The sequence below is a fragment of the Cyrtonyx montezumae genome, unplaced genomic scaffold (assembly GCF_038088225.1).
Source record: "Cyrtonyx montezumae isolate F1298 unplaced genomic scaffold, pur_monq_1.0 scaffold_4, whole genome shotgun sequence".
Taxonomy (NCBI): Eukaryota; Metazoa; Chordata; class Aves; order Galliformes; family Odontophoridae; genus Cyrtonyx; species Cyrtonyx montezumae.
The window spans coordinates 16,699,463-16,713,591 of NW_027072045.1; the positions used below are offsets into that span (position 1 = coordinate 16,699,463).

General features: G+C 40.2%; 1 protein-coding gene across 1 annotated transcript in view; it reads left to right on the top strand.

Annotated features, from left to right (window-relative positions):
- RPP30 (ribonuclease P/MRP subunit p30) overlaps positions 1-6,213 on the top strand; it is a 260,717-nt gene extending 254,504 nt beyond the window's left edge. The window contains exon 12 of the transcript XR_010622771.1: positions 6,203-6,213. The gene's annotated coding sequence lies outside the window, so the exon portion shown is untranslated. The remainder of the gene's footprint in view (positions 1-6,202) is intronic.
- The last annotated feature ends 7,916 nt before the right edge of the window (positions 6,214-14,129 follow it).

Here is a 14,129-nt window from a genome sequence, read left to right on the forward strand (position 1 = left end):
AAGAGGGCCAATGGCATTCTGGGATGTATTAAAAAGAGCGTGGCCAGCAGGTCAAGGGAGGTGATCCTCCCCCTCTACTCTGCCCTGGTGAGGCCTCATCTGGAGTACTGTGTCCAGTTCTGGGCTCCCCAGTATAAGAAAGACAGGAATCTCTTGGAAAGAGTCCAGCACAGAGCCACAAAGATGGTGAAGGGCCTGGAGGATCTCCCCTATGAAGAAAAGCTGAGTGAACTGGGTCTCTTTAGCCTTGAGAAAAGAAGAATGAGATGGGACCTGATTTTTTTAATATTATAAATATCTGAGGTGTGGGGGACAAAGTGGCAAGGCCAGACTCTTTTCAGCAGTGTGTGGAGACAGGACAAGGGGGAATGGACAGAAACTGCAGCACAGGAGGTTCTGCACGAATGTGCACAAGAACTTTACGGTGATGGAGCAGTGGCACAGGCTGCACAGGGGGGTTGTGGAGTCTCCTTCTCTGGAGATATTCAAGACCTGCCTGGACACCTACCTGTGCAACCTGGTGTAGGGAACCTGCTTTGGCAGGGGGGTTGGACTCGATGATCTCTAGAGGTCCCTTCCAACCCCTATGATTCTATGATTCTATATATCTGGCTTATGAATACAGATGAGCTTTTGAGAACATAAAGATTCTCCTAGATGTCTAAAAGAAATAAAATATTTCTATATTACTATTTCAGTATTTTTGGAAACAAATTTTCTTTTTCCTTTATTTATAACTATGCATCCAAAAAGATTCTGTGAGATTCTGTTACCAAACATTTCATGCATATAAATGGTATTGCTGTGTATAGGTAATCAGTGTTTATTCTTTTTTCAATGAGCCAGGTGGACAAAATAACTCTGCTGAATATTGATCTTTTCCAAAAAAAGCAGCAAGTGAAGTTCTGCTTTGTGCAATTTGGTTTCTATGTGACTCTGTGTGACCAAGCAAATACTGATCGAATAGACACTTTTTGGCAGTTACGTGGGAAGACTTTTGTTGTTCACAGTCTTTCAAGTAAACAGGTGACCTCTTTATCCATGAAAAATCCCTTACAGCCTTGCACGAGCCGTGATTTTTCAGTATGATTTCCATTCTTGTAAGATTTATGTTGAACAGTTTTATAAAAGCCCTCATCCTGAATGAGCATTGCTGTATTTAACAGCAGTCCAGCTGACATCTGCAATATGTTCACACAGCATTTGGAAATCTTTGAATAATGCTCCTTTTCTTATTCTGTTACCAAAGATAAACGAGCCATTTCTATATTTTAGGTTCTCTTACAAGGTCCTTTTTGTCTTGTGTATCACAAGGGAAGAGCAGTGCTTGAAAATTAATACGGTGAAATTCTGTGTTGAGTTTTTCTTGGATTTGCTCTGTTAAGGGAGAAAGCTCCCCTATGGCATAGGTCTGAGGGATGAATGAACCTTTTTCTTTCAGGTTTAGTCTGACTTCTAATCACTTCAACCTTAAAATGGGAGTTTCCTAGGATCTGACCTAGTTATTTCAGCATTCTTTTAGGATGCATAGTGTAAAAACACACATATGTTTATTTGTTCAGTTTCACACAGATCAAACTTCACGCAGAGATTAGTTTCATCTTTAGATTTGCTGGAAAGAATGAAGCCTCTCAAACCCTAGGACTGAAACAGCATCAGTCTTGTTTCACCCCGCAGCGGGTGGGGATATTGGGCCCCTGAGTGTAGAAAGATCTACGGCCTAAATAACATTTGCAATAAATTAGTTTCCTTGGGTTATTCTTGGATACTGCTTCCCAGAACACAGTGAGTTTGCTGTCAAAATGTGCTTGCTCCACATATGCAATAATGCTTACAGTATGTTTTGCAATCTTTAAAATGTATTTAATCAGTGAGAAAAATCTTGCATACTTCCCTGGAGAACTACAGTCATCAAATGACGGACAGACAGGGATCTCTGGGGGTCATCTGTTCCAGTCCTGTCTTCAAAACAAGGCTAGCTTTGAAGTTAGATATGACTGCTCAGGTTGCTTGTCCAGCTGAGCTGAAGTTGCTTTTCCAACTGACCCGCAAGGAAAGAGTCTACATCTTCTCTAGACAATTTCTGCCAGTGCTTAATCACTCTTGTAGTATTTTTCCATTTATAAGTGGAAGGTTTGCTGCAGCATCTGACTTGCCTTTTTTCTTCTTGCTGCACACCCCTGGGAAAATGTCCGGCTCCATCTTCTCTATCGTCCCTCTTTTGGTAGGTGAAGGCTATGCTCTGATCATCATTACTCAGCCTTTTCCCGTGCAAAACCAAGAAACTGTTCCCTCAGCAGTTTCCTGCAGCAAGGCAGTCCTGCTGCCTGTCGCACGTTCCAGTCCCCTAACCCTCGTGGTGACCCTACACTGGTTTCACCCCTCCTTGTTAATCCATGAGGCTCTTATACTGAGGGAATCAAAATTGGACACAGTACTGCAGAAGCAACTTCAGAAGTACCCAGTGAAGGGGAGTAATCACTTCCCTTAGCCTTCATTTCAGGATTTTAAACAAAATTCACGGTGTTCTCTCAGCAGAACAAAGACAAAACTTTGTTGGCTGTAGCAGTCTCTAGATTTCAAGTTTGGTACATTGGTATTTATGTAATTTCTTCAGTGCTCTTTGGTTTGTTTCAGAAATAGCAGATATCTGTATTTTGGCATACAATAAGTTACATTTTATTTGAGCTTTGAGAGACCTCTGAAAATCCTTCTCTCATACATGATCTCAGTCATCAGTAGGAAGAGTGGAAGAGACAATGGAAACAGACTTGAAATTGTTCTCTCAGGCTTTCGTGACTTTTGATTTAACATCTGCTGTCATTTCCAAATGACACCCATTCACATCTATCTATAAAACTGTTGTTCATCCCTCCCAAAAGCTGGTACACAAGCTATTTACTTTGTTGCATCAGTCATGGATGCAGGCCTCCTTCAGACCCTTTCAGAAGCTTTTGCTCTGGCACTACATTTTTATTTTCCTGTGAGTCATTTTCATCATCCTATCTCTTTGTTTAACCTTCTTCTCAGTCCTTCTGGCTCCAAGTCTTCATTGAAGTTTCACCACACTTCCACTTTCTCTCCCATAAACTTTTACCCAAAGCTTACTGCCCTCTTAGTTTGGCAGAAGCCACTAAGATTTTCAGTACTACCTTACCTTACCTCATTTAAATATTCTGACTGGCAACCTTTCAGTTTTTCTCTCTGAAGCTCTTTCTAAGCCATGCTGCTCCTATGCCAACAAACATTTGCTTCAGACCACTTAAGGTTGCTCAAATGCTAGTCTAACTCACACACATCCTTTCTGGCAAGTTCTTTTAGCCATTCTTTGTTAATGAGTTTTTTTTTTAAAGTTCTCTCTCTTTTTAACAAGTTCTACCAAGATCCCTTCTTAGAGAATAAGAGAGGACAAGGAGTAAAACACGGTATGGGTGCTAGAGCACTCACATTGTTCTCTTGGATTATAGAAAACCCATTCTTAAATCTCTTATCATTTTTCCGTGTTCCTGCATAGGTGTATTGCACTGCAGTAGACAGTAATAACAGGCTGTCCCTGAATGAGCAAGTGCCCAGCCACACAGACCAGTTAACAGGTGAGAAAGGAAGTTGAGATTATGTCCTTTGAGTGCAAAGATGGGAAGTAAAATATTAAACAGTAAAGCTTAATAAATCCGTTTCCATCCAACACTAACTTTTTTAATCTCCCCGTTCCCAAGGGAAAGGGAACATCATCCCATTTTGTAGTTTTTTTCTCACTGTAATCTCATGGTGAACATGAGGGAAAATAAATTCTATCTCTGTGTAAGAGTGGTAGCATAGAAATGCTATATTCATTTTATCACTACCATTATATACTACGTGTTTGGTTTTTCTGAATAATAGCCATAATTCATACTGTATACATTTAAACATTCTATGGAGAAGGTATTTGAGGAGAAACTTCTCAGCTAGTCATAGCATGCAATGTTGAGAGCAGGATGGGGTGTTGGTCAATGGAATGTCTTCATTTTAGAAGACATCTTATCATCCAGGCTGTTACCTCCAAAATCAGGTTGAGAACACCCTGCAGGTATACCAGAAAGTGAAATTGCATGCCTGTCCCTCTTTATGCAACATATTGTAGGTACAGATAGAGGATGAAAAGCAATGATTCATTATCTGTTCACCCAGAAAACAAGATACTGATTCATATGCTACATCCTAAAATTTCTCAAGTCTAAACATATTCCTGACTACCAGAAAATCTCTTCAGAAAAAGATAATGCTAGGTACAGGAGTGTGCCTGTGCCTTCTGTTATTAATCTTGTTCTAAATCAAGGTCTAGATCAGCTGTAGACTCATTGATACGTAGAGACTTTTCCAGCCTGCTCTGCTTCTGGTCTCCTTTGTCAAATGTTTACAGGTAATACTGCATTAGTTTTATCTTTTGTCTTTTCAAATGGCATGTAGAACTTTACAAATAGATAATATATTATAGCTTTGTCAACTACAATCCAGAGTCTTGCATCTGCCGTGTTTGTTGCTGTTATATTATTACAGTCATACACAAAAATGAAGGCAAACTAGTCCCTCTTGAAGGTAAAAAGTCATTCTGTCCAATGCAGGGAACTTTCTGAACTCAGATTTTTTTTGTGCTACTTCTGAAACATGAAACTAGAGGAAGACTTTCAAGGAAGAAGAAGGAAAGGAGGCTCACAGACATGCTACTACACAAATGTCAGACTGCTGTAAAGTTCTTTGATCCACTGCTGTGCTGTACTATGTTTTAAATGTTGAGACAGCATATTTTCAGCATGGTAGGAGTATCGAAATGCATTGTGACTGCATTACTGATGCACAGCATCATACCTAAAACCAGTTTTCTTCCTTTTAAAGTCTTGAGCAGATTAGTTCAATTACGCTCTAAGACTTCATTCCTGCAGGTAATTGACTGTTCATTCACCTTAAGTTTGTCTGTCATAGGCTAGGTCAGGTGGCAAGCTAACTAATGCCAGAAGCATATGTAAGGATTTAGAGTGAGTAAGAGAGATATGAGCATATATTCAAAGAAATTCTTAATTTGCTTTGTTTTTATGCTGAAAAATGGGGAACTTTTGAATAAGAAAGTCTAGAATTATCTAATAAATCAAGGCTAGGAGCAGGAGGAAATGGTGATGGAAAGAACGCGTGCCGGGCTAGGTGATGAGTTGAGTTGGAGGCTCCATGTCCAGAGGCTGCCCCAGAATGGCTGCTGATGCAGCACTTCACTGTGGTGTCTTTGGTTTTCTTCAGAGGAGAACCGGAAGAGAGCTCTGACAGTTCACAGTGGTCATTTCCTCCTATTGCATATTTTGTAATTTAAATGTAATACGTTCCAAGAAGTATGTAAGCAAAAACCTTTTTATTTAGACATGGCATCTAAAACGTGAAGGAAAATTTTACATCTTCAAAAATTGTGTTTTTGCTACAGCACAGTGTTTTGTAGGCACACTTGGATTTACCCAACCATCACTTCTCTAGCAGAGCTTCCCTCTTGGTTTTTATTAAAAAATAGAAGTCACTCTCCTTGGGCAGAACTAATCACAAGGATCCTAGTTCAGAGGCGATGCTAGCTACTCCCCACTCTTTGCTCCAATCCCTTCAGATTATATCTGAAGTAATGTAATAGTCATGTTAGGAGAAGGTGAGAGCTAAAATGGTTGTGACATTTTAAGAGGCACATTTTCATGCTGTCCTGTTCCTCCTCCTACTGCTTTTTCTTTTTTTTTTTTGTCAACAGTTAGAGGAGCTAACTATCCCAGTCATATGTCTTGCTCCTGTGTGTGCCAGCACAATATTCCTTGGTGGAAAAACTCCTTACAACAGGCACTTGTCCTGCCACTCTTGGCCTGTGCTCATGAGGGGAAGGGATCAGATCCATCCGTACTTCTCACACATTGCTAACTGATCAGTTAGTCTTCCTAATTCATTCTAGGTCACGTCAAACAGTTTTGCTGAAACCACAGCAGGAGTTCAGATGAACTTCTTTGCCTTGAAAACAACTAAAAGCAGTCATGTTCTCAGCTGCAGCTGAGCAGCAGCAAAAAAAGTTATCAGCCTGTCAGCTCCAAAGCAGTGCCAAACTGCAACTGTGCAATTAGACTCACCATATGTTAACATGTCAGATGCAAAAACAAAGTTTTCATGTTAGTGGGTCTGCTGAGAACAAGATCCTATTCAGGAGCTCAAATGCACAATTGTGAACATATCTTTCAAATGAAAGGACCTTGGTCAAACTTAGAAGCCATTTAAAAACAGGAGGACATTATTTTCCTACAGACAAATAGGTAAGAGTGATAAAAGCTAGTAAGACACACAACAGGAAAGGAACATACAAATAATGCCAGCTGTAAGTCCCTGCAGGTCATGGTGGTCATTCTGAACTTAGCCTAGAGAGTCAATACCCATTTCAAGTCAGTCTGAATTGTAGGTCCTCAGACTCAGCACAAGCTGCCCAATCTATGCTGCAAACAAAAAGCAGCTCCCCTATCTCTGTGTTATTTTTCCATGTAATCTCTTGGCAGTTCAAAGTATTCCAGTAGCTTATGGAAAAATTGCCAGTTAGAAGGCAGCTTAGATATCCCTGAACTGAAAAGCAAAATGTGAAAAGGAACACCAGTTAAGATACCAAGAAATTACGAAAATTCTTTTCCTTCTCTGTGATCAAGCCCAGGGAAATGTATTATGGTTTGTCTTTTTACAAACATACTTTTTCCTATAAGAGAAGCAACACAAATTTTATTCTCAAGCACAAAGCACGGATAATCATCACATGTCTGTGAAATATTCCCCTATCTTGAGAAAGTTGTTTGTTTGTTTGTTTGTTTTTAATATTCACTACTTTTTGTTGTTGGAGCTGAGAGTAGTTAACATTTATACTCATATTTTAGTATTTATTAATTTTAAGTGTTCCAGTGTTTGGCAAAAGATAGAGATACAAAATAGTCACAGAGCATCAAATGATCATTTCTTAACCCTGTATTTAGGGCAGATGTTATCAAAACAAGTACAATTTTGGCCTGAAGCTTAAAGGCCTTTTTCAGCTTGTGGACACATACTGCACATTGCGTCTGTGCTCGTTCCTCTTCACTCAGCTTTGAATAGTGGTTAGAAGGTGGAATTTCCAAATGGCACAGACCTCTCTCCAAGAGGTATTAGAGTGCCTGGCACCAGTAATAAGAAAAGCATTTGAGTTTTCCAGTAGTCACAGTAATCACATATCTAGGTGCTTTACACAACTCCCAGTATAGGCACAGAGGTGCTATATCAAGCTTTTACACATTGTGAGTTTGGAAGCTCTGTCTAGGGTGTATGAAGTCACCGAAGCCTTCACATTTGTGCTTGGATCAGCTGGAGCAGAAGCATGAGTTTAAAAGAGGACACTGGCATTTAGCCTAAGAAAAAATAACTGGCTATAAATCCTTTTTCTAAAGTACTTGGACAATTTGCAGCTTAGAGATTAAAAAAAAAAAAACAGTAACTGGAGAGTTTCCAAATGCAAACAGTCTTGGATTCCTTAGGTGGCTTTTGTTTTATTTTGAAGAGGAAATATATTTCTGAAGTAGTTCAGTAACTAAAGGATATATCTGGCTATTTAGGCTCCTCTGTCCCAAAGTTTGAGCTTCAGTGGTATCCAAACCTGATTTAGATGCACGTTTACAAATCTCTATCTTGAGTAACATTATGAGTTTAGCCTGTGTGGGAGCATGGTTTGGAGTTCCTGTATTTCTGATGCTCAGACCACCAATAACAGCAAGGTTACAACAATTAACTACTCAGGTGGTTGTACTGCTGCTCTGCAGCGTATCTGTTTTCATTTAACTCTTCTTTCATTCTTAACTCTTCCACCAGAGTTAATTCTTGCAGCATATCTAACCATCGACCATAAAAAAGTCTGTACTTTGGTCACTCGAGTGTTTGCTAAAGCAAGCAGACATCTTTCAGATCAATTAATCAGCTACAAAATGAGAAACCAGTATTACTAATTAACTTATCAGATCTTCTAGTTGAAAATGCCTGAACAGCAAAGAAAGCAACAAAGCATTTGTGTATTTTCCTGTGTATGCTGCCATGATTTCTACTGTGCTGTGCACCACTGAGTGCACGGCTGACACTGGGGCTTTGCCAGGTGTGTCCAGCTACAACAACCTACAAAAATGTTTTGTTTGCCTATAGTTAAAGATCCCTAGCAACCAGCATGTTTTCAATAAATTTTTTGAAGGATTATGATTTATCTGGAAACAAATACAAGTGAGACGAATTTTTGTCATCTGCTTATCTGCTGCATAGGATTTTTATTTACAAGTGAAGAGGACCACAGCTAGGTCCTGTGTCCTCATACACACTATGGGGACTATCTGATGCACACTGAAGAGTTTCTATGTGTGGACAGAATCAAAAAGGAAAACGAGAGCACTGCTGCAAAATTTGTCCAGACAACAAAGAAATGATCATTGGTGAAGCCACTTGTGAAGAAGAATCTACAGTGAAAACTAAATTGCACTATTAGATGCTTATAGAGCATTTATTTTGTGTTTGCATTTCAGATGTCTGAAGGTTTTGAGATCTTAATTACAGCCATTACTTCCGCAACCAGTGTAATTTTCCAGCTGTTCACTTTTCAGTCTTGAAATGGTTTGGGTTATGAGGCTGATGTCATATGTAATATTGGGTGAGTACTGGAGAAGTGAGGTAGAAGATGCCTTCAGCCAGCACCTTGAGACTTCATCTGGAAGGCTAAAAAGCCTGGCCAGGCAAAGGAAAGAACTGAGAAGGAAAGGGAGAACTCCACTCGCTCTCCTGGAGGGGCTCCAGATATATTGAGTTTTAGCCCTGAGATATATTTAGTTTTATCCCCAAGTTACACTGCTGTTGAAACGACATGTGTAACTTAACCCTAACAGCAATAGCTGACATTTAGGTAATTGTAAAATAGAAAGGACCTATTTTATATTTTTGTAGAAACATATTCAATCACCTCCAAAATCCAAAATTGATAACTTTCAAATAGATTTCCTGAAATGTTTATAAAACCATACATTTAGGATTATACTATACACTTGAAATGGTTTTCATCTAAAGAGGAATTTATCAGGTGTTAGGGACTCAGTGTACTGGCCAAGTGCACAGTGGGTACATGCCATGTGAAATGAAATAATCAGTCTCAGGTGAAATACAAGCAGTACTATTTACTATTTTTAGGCAGCTGGGATATTTCACTGTGTGACCACGATGATGAGGGCAACCAAAAGGTAGTATTTCAACAATGAAGTTCAGCCCAAGGAAAAAAAAACAGTTATCACCAGTAAAAACATAAAGAACTGCTCTAAGGCTTTCTATAACCCATGCAGAAGAAACTTCTCTGTCACCATATGGAATTACAGAAATAAGTGGATCACATAAATAATTCTAGAATAAACTATATGAATAAAGCTCTACAAATTTTCCTTTCTTGATAGAATTTACAGAAATCAGAAAAAGTTTTATCTGTACTTCATTGAATTACGTCCATCCGTTTACATTAACCAGCTATGATAGAAAGCAACAATACTCAATTTGCTAATATTTTTCCATCCTTTGAACATATAATAATGGCTGTAACACAGCTTGTCAATATGAATCATCTCTTCTTTCCGTAAGGAGAGCAATTTTAAAGTTGAGTTATGCATGGTCCAAGAATCTCCTTCTGGCCACAGGAAGTGATAAGATACTGGGAAAAATCCCAAAGGAGAAGCATCTGGTTGTTATGTACTGGCTTAACTCCATAATAACTTAAATTCAGCAAGACATACACATAACTGTGTTCACTTCTCATAGTCCTTCTTTCTTAAATAGGCTATTTCTTTTTATTTTTGTTTGTTTTTGTTTTTCAACCGACAATTTAAGATAATTGAAGCTTAAATCCTATAAGCTTTTCAACCTACTTCCTAGTTTTTGCCACACAGTTGGAATCTGCATAAGTGTATTCTTCACAGGAAGTCTCAGGATTTTACTTTTTTCATATCTGTTTTTAATACACTGTAACCAAGTTCTTTCTTTTCATCACAATTCCTCTTCTGAACCAGTGCCGTGGACTAGTTTTCAGTAGAAGGCTTCTATTAGAAATGTAGAAATTCACTTGATTTAATCACTGCCATTTCATAGTGAAACTGTTGCTACTTCTTGAATCAAAAAACTGCATTGGTTCAGCTTATGTCAAGAATAGAATAGAATAGAATAGCCTTCTTTTTTTCAGACTGAGGAACTAGCTGTTCCAAGAAGACATCATTTGAATTCTTGAGAAATTATATCTCAGAAATTTGTCCTGAAATGACACTCTGCCAGTCTAAGTGCAAGTAGTTGGAGCAATGCACTAGCACCTTTTAAAAACACGATTAGACTTAGTTGCTTCTTTGCTTTTCTTCACACACTTCACACATGCATGTTCTTCATGGTGTTTACATTACACACTGTAGGCAAGCAAATTAGGTATCCAGATTAAAAGTGTAGGCTTCTTATGCCATCAGTGCCAAGAGGTAAAATGTTTCAGAGGGCAATTAAGAAGCCAGCCTGCCTTGCTAATTGCACAGAACCTGGATGGTTCTGTTAAACGTCCAGGATCAGACATGAGGATGCCTGGACATTCCCAAAGGTTTTTGTTGTTTGTTTGTTTGCTTGTTTTGTTTTAAAATTGGAACAGCAAATAAATATTGAATTAATTGATGATGTAATTAAAATCATGTCACTTGACCTGCAATTGAAATGAATGGAGATTCTCTCAGTAGTTCTTGTTCCTCCGAATTTTTTTCCTGCTAAAATGAATTTTCCCAAAGAATTATTATTTCCCATCTCAGTGACTTCTAGACAGATTCTAAGCTAAGATACTTAGGTGCCCCACATTTTTTTTCTCTTGGGTAGCTTCAGAATAGCTGAATATATAATGGTTGGATAGATATTGTAGTTTGCCCATATCCTTTTAACTTTTTCCTACTATTATACTTTGGATATATAAATGGATCTGTTTTGCTAGCATTCTTAGTGCCTATCTTTGGCCCTACTGCTCCTCTGCTGCTTGTGGCTTTCTTCCTAATAACAAACACCAATACTCCAGGGCTCTGCCATGCTCCCATGCTGACAGTGCACATAATTTGGCTTTGTGCGTGCGGAGCCTAGGCTTCTATGAAAGTTCCCTGTCATCTCTGACATGTTTGGGGCACTGCAGAAAAGCAAACAAAAGCTTTCTTTAAGCTTTCTATGCATATATCTGTCTAGTAGTCTCTGATAGAAAAAATGGAATCATTTTAAAGAAATCTCAAGGATCTGGGATTAAAGGCTTTTTTCCTGAGTAAGACAGTTTCCATTAACTGTAATACACTTTTCTGTGCTTTTGGCATAAGGAACACAAGCTTATGATCTTTTCCTTATAAGAATCTTCCCTAAACATGTCGTGTGAACTATCACCTTTACAGCCTGTCACCACATTGCTGAACAGCACTTACGGTTGCTGCATACACAGATGCAGCATTTTGATGACTGCATCTTCTGCCATTGCAGCCTGTCAGCATCACACAGCTGTAGCTCCATCTCCTATAGAGACCACTTGGCTGTGTATCTGCTCCTCTACTGCAATACTCAGTCTCTCTTCTTCACACCTATGGCAGAATATAGCAAATATATATGTATATATTTGTGGGTTTTTTTCCAGAACAACATTTTATATTTTCACCTTTACCTCCATCTGCTGGTAAAGCAAAGCTGGTTCGTACAAACCAGTAACTACAGGGAGTGACTGGCAGAGCTCCTGCTTGCTTAAGACAAGTTGCGTAAGTGCTTCAGAGATGGGGTGAGAAGGGAAAAAGTGAGTTCCTTTGAAGCAGTGGCTGTACACACATTCACTGTTGTGCAACTTGTTCTGCTTTCATTTTGTGGTATGCTCTTCTTAAATTTACTCGTTTCTTTTATTTTGCAAAAATAGCTTGCACTGAGAAATTCTGTTCATTGTTTTAAAAGTTCAGTTATAGGCCAATTCTCTCTCTCTCTCAAAAAAAAAAAAAGCTTATTTTCTTTATTGGCATGTTATAATTTAGTGATGTACAGCATTAATTATCGTTGCTGTCCCTACTCAACCATCCCCTTTTCTTTCCTGCCCTCTAGCGACCAACCAAGCTGATTTCTAGGTGATCTTAGTGGTCTTTTCCAACTTTCATGATTCTAGGATTCTATGAGGTGGTACTTAATACATTTGCTACTTCTGCCATAGGCATGAGGAAGAGTCTATGAACTCAAAAACTTGTATATTTTTTTCCTGCAATGCTAATAAATCCATATATTTTCTCTCTGCAGATCCTGTTTTACTAAACTTTGTACATCACAGAGATAACACTATTATCATGGGTAAAATGAAGAGCATTTTTCAGAAGTATACCTTGTGATTCCTGTTCTGCTTACAGACTGCCTGCTTCTTCCAGATGGGATGATGTGACAAATAAATACTTCAGATCTCTGAGAGGTACTCTACCACATGTCTCCCCATCAGAAGACAGGCTCAGAGGGGCCTGGCAATGCCCATTTCCCATCTGCACCACATTAGGGACTGCCTGGAGTCTGCTGGCTGCTACCCACACCACCTCTCCAATCACCACGATCTGAAGAGGAAAGGCAACATGGTGCTTCAGTAACCAGGATCCTAACTCTCAGCGTGAAGATGCTCTTTTGTTCCTTACTCTGGGTTTTCTCAGTAGTATTTTTGTCCCTGTTTGCCTAGCTGGTGTTGCAGGAAACAAACCACAGCACTGCAGGGGAGCTGCTGGGAAGCTCTGAGGTGGCTGCAGGCCCACGCACCGTATCCGTGGCAGTTTGTGCCAGAGCATTATGGCCACATGCAAAGCAGCAGATGAATTATGTGTGTGACAAGCTGAGGAGTGACTGTGGCTGTGGCCTGACATTTTCCTGCCTGCTGAGCACAGCTTGCAAGGGGAGAAGAGCCAATGGGATGACACGAGGCTGTTTGTCACAGCGTGTGCTTGCTGTCCCTGTGCTGGCTGCATCCTTTGGTCACACTTCTACTGTTGGCTGGGTGCCTATTTCTCAGCTAAGCTACACAGTCAGGGGTAGTGGACCTTGCCCTGTTCCTGCAGCACGGTTGCAGCCTGGGAGGCTGGTACTCCCTCCACAAAAAAACCTGGGTGCAATTTAGACATTAGCAGGGACAGGCGGTTTGGGTTTAACTGTCTTATTACAGAGAGGAGTGGTGTTTAACAGAATGGAAGTAACTAAATGGCACAAATTAGCAGCAAGATCCCTTTCCTGTCTCTCAGGCCATTTAATTTACTGCTGTAACAATAGCATGAAAGTTCAATGAGTTTGGAGGCACTTATCCTTCCTGCCTGTGGAACAGGAAGCTCCCGGCCTTCTGTCAACTACCTTTCCCAAAGTGTTTTTGTTGAAAGATTATAGCACGAGTGGAAAAATACATTCCAAAATTACCTAATTAATCCTTTTCTAATTAGTCTCATCGAAGCTCAGAAAAAAAAAAAAAAAAAAAAAAGATGCTCTCCATTCTTGTACGGGCAGTCACAGAATCACAGTATCTTACAACAGTCTTACAACAGCTTGGGTTAGAAATTACCTCAGTGACCTCAAAGCCCACCCCCAGCCCCATGTCAGGGCCCCATCTGACGCAGGCCTGAACACGCGCAGGGATGAAGCTCGCACAGCTCTTCTGCGCAGCAGTGCCCCCTTTTCCGGGGTAAAGAAAACCGATTAACTTTTATCACTCCTCTTTCATAAGTATGCACACGCTTACTTTCGAGCAATGCGCTTTGCTACGTAAATAACTGCTTCAGGATTTATTTTTTAATTGTATCAGGAAGTTATTAGCACCAGAATGCACTGCTAGGTTTTTGGGGGAATAAAAAAAGTCCGATATACGAGCACAACCCGCAGACGAAGCAGGGACACTCCGCTCCGCTCCGCCCCACCCGCAGCCGTCCCGCCTCACGTGTGGCGCATGCGCGCCGCCTCCCGCCCGCCCCTTTCTGATCCGCCGCTCCGCCCGGATCCTTCCGCCGCGATGCGCCGGGCCCAGAGCCGCGCGGTGCCGTAGGCTGTGAGCGGGCCCGGCCCGGCCCGGC